Source organism: Halichondria panicea, chromosome 6 (assembly GCF_963675165.1).
Source record: "Halichondria panicea chromosome 6, odHalPani1.1, whole genome shotgun sequence".
Classification (NCBI taxonomy): domain Eukaryota; kingdom Metazoa; phylum Porifera; class Demospongiae; order Suberitida; family Halichondriidae; genus Halichondria; species Halichondria panicea.
In genome coordinates this window covers 466,002-475,264 of record NC_087382.1, presented here as the reverse complement: position 1 = coordinate 475,264, position 9,263 = coordinate 466,002, and the positions used below count along the sequence as shown (strand labels likewise).

The window sequence follows — 9,263 nt, the reverse complement described above, 5'->3', positions numbered from 1 at the left end:
TTCTTTCGCAATAATTGTATGCTGCGCATGCGCTTTAAATTCAAGCGCATGCGCAATATACAATTATTGATTATTCTTCCCACTTTGCCCTCACTCACTTTGTCATCACATGTTTCATCATTCAAAAAAACAATTATTGTTGAATATTAATGAGTAGCTATGATGCTGTTTGACATAAAATAATTATAGACACTGGAAGATTTATATAATTATAGCAACACCATGAAAACAAATACACCGTCAAGGCTTGATCGTGGCTAGCTTGTGTTCTTTTTCAGATTGTCTCCGCCTCTTACCAGCATCGAGCTTATAATAATAATCGATGCTTTACAGTATGACTTTACATTTAGACAGGGTGAATAATTTGTGATGGGTGAGAAATTAAGATCATACTGACAGGAAGTTCCTAGAAGGAACACCTAAATAATTTATACAGTTATACAGAGCAACAGGGACAAACTAGGTGATAAGTGCAGATGATTGATTGGTCAAAGCGTTCTAGAAAACTGTCCCAGAAATATTTGTAGAGTTGATTCTTGATAGTTGACATCGAGTGAGAGAGATCTATAAAAGGGTTCCAGAGTTTGACCAATCTTTTGAAGTAGAAGTGTCTTCTACTCAATGGGTTTAGGAGGGTCGTTACATGACCTTTTGAACAAGGGATAAGAGAAAACACCAGACACACGAGTAGCAGAGAGCGTATTGTGTAGGAGGTGGTATAGACAATACCAAAGCACCTGTGCATGCATGCATGAAGATAGCCTCGGTCCCAGGCCGATTTTTTTTTTAATAGAACGAAGCTGAAAAATACTAGTAGGCGACCTAGCGTTCAATTGGAGACGGATCGGCCTGGGGTCGAGGCTAGCATGGAGAGTGATGGTTAATAGGCCTACTACAATATAAATTATATAGGTGTAGTAGTGGGGTAAGCTAGTGAATTGGCTATTTTAATTTTTACAGAGCAGTGCCACCTTGTTCTATGCATACACATTTTTATGGCTGGTTCAAATTTATGGAATTAAAAAATTACTCGCTACATGTGTTATACAGTGTATAAGGCAGGAGAGGGAACTGAAGTACAAAAGGTACATGCTATGAAGAGTCAACTATCTGGTCTAGAATATGAAAATACATGCATGATGAGGATATATCCCATTATGTGCATACGACACCCAGTTTTGAGGAACAGGAAAATAGCAATAGGAGCTGTAATACCAATCCTGCATGTACCTACATATATCTGTACACACACAGAAAACAAGACAAAACAGGCACTGCCAGTAACATGTGTGCAACATTTAAGTTCCTTATAATTATATCCATTAGTATAGGGATTTGAAGCCGGCCAGCTGAGAGTTGACATTGGTGGGGTCATTAGTTAGTTCCAACTCGCTATTGTGTGTGGGAAGAACGAGTTTTTAAAATAGTTAGTTCTTGTGAAGGGTTTTAAAGCTGCATGGGGTTTCGATAACGGTTTGGGTAAGCAGGGGTTTGCCAGTTCAGGTTTGGTTGGGTACTAACCTTGTCAAATAATAGTAGGCATATAGCTTTGCCATTTTTCTTCTGCTAGCCATGGTAGGTATGTCACAGTAGTCAAGTAGCTCATTGTAATTAGAGCGCCATGACTTGGTGCAGACCCTGAGGGCAAACTTTTGGACATCCTCTATTGCCTTGATGTCTTTGGCAAGAAAAGGATCCCACAGTGACACAGGACTGGCATACTCCATGTGTGGTCGAATCAGTGATTTATGTATAGTTTGCTGAGTGTAACAGGGCTTGAGAATTTGTAAAAGGTCCTGTAGAGTAATCCGCGACTTTTATTGCAAATTATATATGTGTGGTAAGACCATGTGAGATCAGATGAGAAGTTTACTCCCAGGTAGCAAAAGTTATCCCTTTCATTAAGGGCATGAGAGTCGCCAACAACAAGGGGTACATCATGCAGGTGAAGTAGGGTGACGCTTTTTAGAGAATGTTAAGTAACAGCATTTGTGTAGGTTCAACTTGAGGTAGTTGTTGTCTATCCTGTCACTGTTTACTATGGAACGATTATTATAATAAACTCGTAATTATTATTTTTGTGTACATGCAATTATAAATCAAGTTATGTTACTATATGCATGGTTCTAGCTAGGGATTTATGGCAGTAAACCCACCAAGCCCAAGGGCGTAGCTAGCCCGTATGGTAAACCAAACCAAGTGTAACAACATTACCAAACCTTTACTCCATGGTAACGATCACCCTTACGCCGGGGTATAAGGAACCTTATCCCGGGGTAAAGGATAAGATCGTTCTGCTAGGCTATTTCTTGGAAGGACAAGTGTATGCCAGTGTGCCAAGGTGGTTAACCTGGACAAGTTTGAGGTAGAGTAAGGCCTGAGAACGATTGTAACATTATAAGGATGTACGCTTTATTAAGGCGTAGATAGTGAATTAGTTATATCTATGCGGGAAGGAAATGCCAAATGGAGAATGTAGGTGAGTGACCTAACTCAGCCTTCTGACTTGCATATATACATGCACCTTCCACGAGTTATCAACAGTGAAATTGTAATGTGTATAATGACAAAGAGTGAGAAGAGTGTCAGACTACTGATACCTCTACACAGTAACGTCACATCTTGTCAAGACGTTTGCACATAATTAGATGACACAACGCACAGAATTTGTAACAATGAGTAAAGAGTGCAAGTGAAGAGGATCAACTCGACTATATATTGTCTCTATTTAGATGATTTTGTGAAGAGATTGTCTCCTATCAATGTGCAGTGAGCAGCTCTGAACATTGAATGCGAACGACTAGCTAGAATCAGATGTCATCGTTCAATTACCACACCCCTAAAAACGTTACGCCGTGACTCACGGTTAACATTTACTAGGAGATTACTATGCACTCGGTGGACAAGTTTTGCTATAATTATAATACGCACTCTTAATTCTGCAATGGCATTCCAAGTAAGCAAAACTAGGCATAACTCGAGAACCAAACTTTTGCATTTCCAGGAATTAAAATATGACGAACATCATTGTTCCATGCAAGCATGCAGCTGTAGTAGTCTACACACGGGTAGACACACACACTATGATTAGCCTCCTTTACTGGCCTCCCCTGTGCGGCCTGGGATAAAGGCTAACTACGGTATACCTCGCTTGTTCAAGCGATTGCACACTGGGGCATAATTATGTACTATTGCAATTGTGGACGTGCAGTAATTCAGATATTTCTCTGTTTTTAGGGTACTAATTTTGGCAGAATTGTAGTGTAAAAAGTGCTAGCTTGCTTAGCCTACTCTCAAAAGTACAGTATACAAATGTACAAGTATACATTAGGAAGAAAAAAAAAGCATTTTTTGAGTTCATTATTAGCGCGTAATTAATTTAGTGTTAATTACAAATGCACTAAAATTAGTACTCGTTCATCGAAATTCAGCAGCTAGAAGCTTTTCTAACCTCAAGATCGTTAATTATAAGACAAAGGGTATGAAAAAAACTAAGCACTTATGGAAAAGAAATCACAGTTTGGATTTTAATAGGCTTATCTATCTGTCCTCCGGCCACAATAACCTCTCCACTAGGAAGTGCTGAGCATGTGGAGTAGTATCGTGCAGTAGGCAGGTCTCCCACATTCACCCACCTCCTGGTGTCAGGCTGGTAGAGGTGAATCGACGAACTTGGGTTGTCTCTGTCGTCTTGTCCACCAACGGCTAATAGTGACCTCCTAATACTGAGAGGAGCTGACAACCCGAGTGGTACTTCTTGCATGTAAGGTCTGCCAGAGAGTGGGTGTATCCAAATTGGAAAGGGCTTTAGCAATAAGTTCATTAAGGTCGACGTGGAGCACTGTCTTGGTTTCCGTCTTAGTGAGATTCCACTCTCCCATTAGGTAGAGGGTGTTTCCTATGATGAGAGTCGATTTTAGTTCTGATCGTCGGTTAGGTAATGACTGAGCAATGTACCATCTTCTTGATGCCACGTCCAACATCTCCACAGAGGAGGTACGTCCTTTATCATCACGTCCACCAGCTACAATGATATGGTTGTTGAAGGAAACAGCTGTTGAGGATTGACGAGCAATCTTCATTGGTGGGTACGGGTGAGTCCATTCCTCTGAATCAAACACTGCAAGTTGATCACTAGGTGTGTTGTTTTTTGTATCACGTACGCGTCCTCCCACCAGCACTAGTCGATTAGCGACTGATGTCATACCAAACCACTTGGCAGTGTACTCTGGTAGTTTGGTCCACTGATCTTGCTCTATAGCTTCATCATCGTACACATGTCATTGCATGTCATTGCCTCCACCAACATACATCGTCTCACCGATAACAGCACTCTGTACTGTGTAGCCCATCTTGATTGGCATGCTTTTTCTCTTCTCCATTTCAGAGTGAGTGGAGGTCTCAACTCTCTGGGAGGGGGACCCTGAATAATGAATGAGCGTAATTAGGATAGTGTCTACTAACAAGCAAGTGTTACCGTATATAGCGGGTAATTTTCATTGGTGCAAATTTTCGTACGAACAACCAATTTTTGAATATTTCGTATTTTACAGCCCGGATAGCGATGTTGAATCTACTGCGGTAGAATAATTTCGTAGTTTAAATTTTCGTATGATGCTCTACAATATGAAATATTCCACCATACAAAAATAACCCGCTATATATACGGCACTTGTAGATGTATACGTAAACACCGCGGGTGCTGATGCCTCGGTGGAGGCGGCGCCAAAGCTTTATAGCGATGAAGTACTAGTACTAGCAACTATTATTAAATACACAAATGTACAGTTACAAAGAATAGCCATGCAACACCTATACAGTGCCTTTAGTCTATAGAGTAAATAAACGCAATTTGGTACGTGTTAGTACATAAATGTAAATGTTTTGAGATTGGAACATTTCTAAGAAAATATGATGATACCATTGTGTTGGTGAACAAATTATCTAAAACATATCCAAAAATATTTCCATGGCAACCAAAGGTGGTGGGTATGTGGTGGTTTATAAAACACCAACATTTTTCTATAGTGGACAATCGCTTAGCGATGGAAAAGACCAATTGTTTTCGGCTAAGGTATGGAACTTTGGCATAACATTCCTGAATAGTTTAGCTAACATATGCATGGTTACGTATAGCTTACATAAGTACACGTATTGATTAATACTCAATTATGGGATATTTTAGGTGCCTTTTCGCTTAGCGATGGAACTCAAGCAAATTTGTCAGCTAAGGTCTAACTGTTTTTGCACATTAATTGTTAAGAAATTTTCTATCTTTTGATATAAAAAAGTTGTCCAGAAATACTTTAGTTCCGGAGATATTTCATGTTACACATATATTTTACGATCACCCACATTTTTACCTAAAATGATTTCCCACTACAACAACTTTTGGGGAAATATTTTCAAATAAGGTTGTAGCTTATTTATTCACCTACACAATGGCACCAGCACAATTTCTTAGAAATGTTCCAATCTTGAGATACATTTAAGTACAACTACTCACTCTGTGGTTAAATTTACTCTCAAAGCTGAAGGCACTGTAGTCTATGGTAGAACTAATTTCATAGGTATTCTAGCTATTTGCTCTTCTTATAAATTATGCCATGCAAGCTAGTCATAGCAACAGTGTAGTCATGGGCAAGAAAACACTTTTGTATGGGATATACAGTGCATTCAAACCTCGGTATCATGCACTGTACATATTCCATACAAACCTTGTGATTGGTCAATAACTGTATTTTTTAAAGACTGTATAATTTATATGTGTATAATTTTTTATAATTTTATAGGTATAATGAAGTGACTGTAGGATCAGCCCTTCCTGAATGTGACACTCCGTCAGTGCTATCGCCAGTGGTTGTAGTAGTGCTCAAGTAACAGAGCTAAAGTCATCTGGTACGAGTGGTGCTAGTGCAGTGGAGTAAACTTTCAATGTTTTTGTGAGGCAGACTTTGAGAGTGAAGCAAATGAAGCTATAGCTATTCTGTAGCCGCTTGCCTGTAGACTATATCAAGTATTTGCTCTATAATTATACTGTTTAATATAACAGCTATATAGGCAGCATCAGCGTGACAGTAACAATATAGTTATTGCATGCATGTTACTGATTCATTATAGAGAAGTGCGATTGCTTGGAAGAGGGAGTTTTGGAGTAGAGTCCATCGTGCTATTATGGAGGGGTAGACTCTACTTTAGTTGCTGCTAAAATCTTGCCAGGGGGACATATGCATGGGCTCTCAGACGCAGTTTCAAGGGAGATTGCTGTATATGGGTATATATATATATAGAAATTAATACATGAACGCAATTTTAAGTCGTGTTTCCTATATTTATATATAGGAGTGTACAGCATCCCAACATACTCTCACTATACTGGGAGTTATTATCCAAAATACATGAACACAATTTTAAGTCGTGTTTCCTATTTTATATATATATAGGCGTGTACAGCATCCCAACATATTCTCACTATACTGGGAGTTATTATCCAAGAGATGAGGCTCCTAATCATCACCAACTTAGTCAATGGCAAAAATCTGCATATGCTAATTTTTGACTCATCAAGAGTAAGTTGCTATACACAGTATGAAATTCTGCTTACAATTTCTATTTTTTGATTTTGTCATTTATTAATAAGAGAAATGTACTCTGTCACTTGCATTAGTATAATATTAGTCTTTATCTTTAATTTGTACATGCTATTGTAATTAGTACTATATACAGGACACGTAATAGGATAGCATAATAATACTACTAGTGTATCCGTGCATTTTGTAGAATTATTATAAAAACTCCTCAATTGCGTTCAGATGTCACTATTGACTAAGGTGCAGATTGAATTCCAAGTAGCTCAAGCTCTGCGATATATGCACGCTTCTAATCCTCCAACAATCCACCTTGATGTAAAACCAGCAAATGTCCTTGTATATATACGTCTAAAATTTCCTAAATTAGTCCTGAATCATATAATTATATCAAAACTAAAAAACATTTGCAATGTGAACGTTGCTAGCTAGGATTGCCAGGAAAAGAAAAGCGCGAAAAAGCGAAGAAACAAGAAATTCGGCGAGTGCATAACTCCAATCCGTTACAACGTCATGAACATGTACAGCTGAGTGGCCTACTATTGATAAGAAATATTAGAATCAAAATACAGGTTGGTTAAAATGCACAGTTATTGCAAATACAATAACAAATAAGGATTCACACATAAAAGTGACAGGTCTACATAAGAATACACCTTTGGACAGTGAAACAATGGTTCAAATAATTCACTTTCTATACACTATTTGTGTTCCTTCCACTGATAAAAAAGAACAAAGTATACACAGTACTCATTGTGGTAGAAGTAGTTACATGTAGCTTCTTGAAAGTGGGTCTGGTCATGAATAAACTTGAAATACTTCCACCCACACATCCAACACTTAATTATAAGCAATGTGAAAGGATTGGCCAGGAAAAGTACCAAAACAAAAATAATAATTATATAACTTATTGAAACAGTACATGTTCATGACGTTGTAACGGATTGGAGTTATGCACTCGCCGAATTTCTTGTTTCTTCGCTTTTTCGCGCTTTTCTTTTCCTGGCAATCCTAGCAACGTTCACATTGCAAATGTTTTTTAGTTTTGATACATACAGGTTGAGGATGGTTAGCCTGTAGGACACACAATATAACTGTACACTTTGATGACTCATTCATATAATTATGTCATGCGTTCAGTTCATTAATTATATACTTTAATGACATTGACCATTAATCACTTTTCATGTCATGCATTGGTTTACATAGCTAAAAATATTACTCATTTTCTAAAATTGTCCACAAATTAATATAAAACTTGATTGCTTCTTTTACATTTGTAGGCATATTATACTGGTGTATCACACATCTAGCCTGTCGTAGAAAATCCCCATCAGCAGGTGTAGGAGGCTCTTCAGTGTATTTGTCACGTATGTAGCGCGCTTCGTGTACCCGTACAAGTTTGAGCTGGTTTCTTGCTCCTGGAGTGCATGGTGTATATAATTAGACATGTGAGCAAAAGTATTACAGTATAGCTTATAGCTATAATTATATATACATGCATATGTGTATATATATATATATAGTAGACTCTCGTTTATCCGGCCTTCCTTGGGACAGTCAGCTTAGCCGGAAATAGCGAGGCGGCCGCAATTAAAAAAACGATCCTACCTCAAATCTATAATTACTATAATTTTGCAATTCTGGCTCGAGGATCATGAATCATTATGAGTGTATACCGTAATAAATGTATAATGTATTACCATATAGTTCAGGTAGGTTGAATAGCTTCTCAGGGATTCCACAAGGAGACGTAAGATGTCTCTGTTTCCTAACATAGTCCAATCTACAACAATTTCGTCTAACTCTTTCTGAAGTACGTCCATGAATGCCAAACGCAAACATTTCCTAAAGGCTAGCAATGATTAGCTTCCACAACCAACTGGCCATATAGTGTGCCCTATAATAAAACTCACAGCTGTAGTGGATCAGTCTCATCAAATAAACCCTTGGCTTGCAAACCCTGCATGCGTAAGACTCGATTGTATTTACATGCATATTTGTGTCCAAATAATAATAATTTTTTAGATCTGTGATGCAATTTATTAAAGTAAGATATGCAGGGCTATCTAAAAACCATGCAGTAACAGCTAGTGTAATTATAGCCGGGAAATAAGAGCGGATTCTAAATCATGTACTATTATATAGGACTATATACTGCATAGGGCTATATACTGCATAGGGCGCTATTCGGTCATGCATGCTTTAAGTTATACTGCATGTGTATATAGCAATCAGAAGAGGTAAGGATGCATGCTGGCATATTTGTATTACATCATTTATACTGTACCTTAAAAAGATTTATCCTTACAACGCCATAATTATTCCATCGTTTGAGGATACTCCACCAAGCCTTTATTCTCTGAGCATTATCAGTATAAAATTATAACAAAGACCTCTGTCATGATCAAGTATAGTATAGGATTAATTACCTGCCGGGTTTGAAACAGACTTTCCATATCTTAAACATGCCTGTGTACTACTAAGAGAGTCAACATGCATGGTGCTGTCGTAGAAATTTCCATGACAGATACGTGTTCTCTGTTCCCAAGTCACACCTTATTAAAACACTGGGAGCTCCTATTTATAACGAATTCAATGTCATGTATACCATGATAATCATTATAACAATCCTATACCTTTAAGCTTCAGTACACACTGTCAATAAAGTATCGT

General features: G+C 38.0%; 1 long non-coding RNA gene across 1 annotated transcript; it reads right to left on the bottom strand.

Annotated features, from left to right (window-relative positions):
• Positions 1–7,740: 7,740 nt before the first annotated feature.
• On the bottom strand, positions 7,741–8,926 carry LOC135337688 (uncharacterized). The gene is made up of 4 exons (XR_010395247.1): positions 8,878–8,926; positions 8,504–8,550; positions 8,291–8,435; positions 7,741–8,008 (listed from the first exon to the last, which is right to left on the bottom strand). It is a non-coding gene; the product is annotated as an uncharacterized LOC135337688 (long non-coding RNA).
• Positions 8,927–9,263: the final 337 nt, after the last annotated feature.